The sequence below is a fragment of the Gavialis gangeticus genome, unplaced genomic scaffold (assembly GCF_001723915.1).
Source record: "Gavialis gangeticus isolate Ggan-Ray unplaced genomic scaffold, GavGan_comp1, whole genome shotgun sequence".
Taxonomy (NCBI): Eukaryota; Metazoa; Chordata; order Crocodylia; family Gavialidae; genus Gavialis; species Gavialis gangeticus.
The window spans coordinates 22,303,876-22,306,067 of record NW_017729022.1 but is presented as its reverse complement, the minus strand read 5'-3'; positions in this window follow the sequence as shown (position 1 = coordinate 22,306,067).

Sequence of the window (2,192 nt, the reverse complement as noted above, 5' to 3'; positions counted from 1 at the left end):
GGGCTGCGGCTGCCCTGCCCGCCCGGGACGCGGCGAGAGGAGGGGGAGGAGCTGCTGCTGCTGCCACCTCCCGCCCTCCGCGCGCTGGGCAGCGCTGCCCGAGCCGCCGCCCCCTCGGGCTCCCGCCCCCTCGGACTTCAACCCGCCGCGGCGGCGGCCTCGGACACGCACCCCGCGGGACGGCCCCTGCGGAGAAGGGCCACACACGCTTCGGCCCCTCTTCTTAGGGAATTAAACTGTCCCGTCCCATTGTCACTGCTGGTTTATTTCATTGCAGCCTCAAGTGCTAGCTGAGGCGAATGGAAAGAGGGCAGCTGTACTGCAGGAGGGGCCACAACGCGGGGACTCGCCCGCCTGCTGGGCGGTAAAGCGGCTTGGGGTCCTGTGGTGACCAGGTCTGGGGCTTGGTTCTCTTGCAGCAGTTAGTCTCCGAGGAGCCTTCCTGCCCTGCCTGGTGCCTGACTTCAAGCAGCGATTCCATACGGGAGGTGGGGGCCTCTGCTTCATCAGTATCAGATCCAGCCACTGGCGTTCCCCAGGGGTCTGGAAATCTGGCAGTGCAGGAGACAATGAACAGGGCCACCATTTCCTCACCAGGAAATGTCCAGGCCTCATGCAATGGGATCGGGCCTATGACTAGATCTGACCCAATGGAGCAACCAGGCACCCCCCGTTCTGCCCGTGGGAGCAAAAGGTTGGGCACTTTTGCGTAAGTCTTGTATGTGGAATCCTAGTCTGGAAGGGAGCCCCAGAGGTCATCTAGTCCAACTCCCTGCCTCAGGCAGGGTCATCCCTATCCAGACCATCCCATACAATCAATCCATAAACTAAACTCTACATAAGACTACTGTCAATCCTGACACAACACAGACCTAACACCCTGAGCTGTCATGGGTTAAGCAGGGAAACCAGGATAGCCTACATCCTGCTTCTATGAAATGTTGATATATGCTTAAGAGATCTAAGGTAGAGGGCCACCCCCATCCCACTACAGAGGAAGGCAAAAGCCCCCCACAGTCTACCAATCTGACCATGGTGTAAAATTGGTTCCTGACCCCTTCTGTGCTTAGAGAAAGAGAGAAAGACCTTTTCAGTCAAGCGTGCTACCACTTTTAATCCAGAAAAAAAAGTGTGCGCCCAAGGTCTCAAACATTTTGGAAACACTGCTTCAAACTAACGAGATGAACCACCTCTCTTCACTCATGGATGAACGTAGTGTGAACAATTATACTTAGAATTTTTAGCTACTTGAGCCAAATCTTGTCGGTCCCAACACTTTGGTGGCTTTTGCCCTTTTCCTGACTAGCACTAATAACCCCTTCTGCAGTGACTACCAGTACTGAAACCACCAGCACCAAAATGACATTGTAGAGTCAAGGAGGCCTAGTCAGCAAAGCATTTGGGTATGAGTACAGGAAGGATTTTGCTGGGTCTGTAGCTTACACAGAGGTGGTATAAGAGCTGATTTGCTCTGTGAAGGAATAATTAGGAGTTGCACACATTTGGAAGGACTGATACTTAAAGCAAGAGATGAAAGAGTTGAAAGTCTGGAAAGCAGGAGTTGGAGAAAATCCAGAAACAAGAGCAGGGGCTGGCAAAGGAGGCAGTTGTTTGTGTGGCTTAGCTGCAACTAGAGTGACAGGAAGAGAGTGAAAAGAGATCAAAGCAGGGATTTGGGCTGAAGGTTACTGGATATTTTAAAATCTTCCTCTTCCATTATTCTTCATTACCCTCCCACATGGCCCCAAACATTTCCTGTAGCACTCTCATTAGTGCTCAGTTCCTCAAGCGAAGATACTTTTACGAAAGCTCTAAGAAAGCAATGAGCTCCCACCCTCTCCCCCCACCCCCGATAGAACCTATAAAACCACTGGATTTTAGTCATTCATAGAAAGGAACACGTTAAAAGGAGGAGGCAACCCCCTCCCATTAAAAATGAACTACAAAATCAAAAACTTTATTGGGTTACCCTATACTGCATATGGAACATTCCATCTATCGTAGATATGACACTTATAATGCCATCTTGACCAATAATGAAATTCACACAAAATTCTAATTAATCAGTATTTCTGAAAAATCTTCTCTCAACATTTTAATAGCTGTTCTATTTGAGTCTTGTACCACATTTAGAGCATGATTAAAAAAGAGCTATAGATAGCAAAAATGATAGAGCTTGAAAACACAGGACA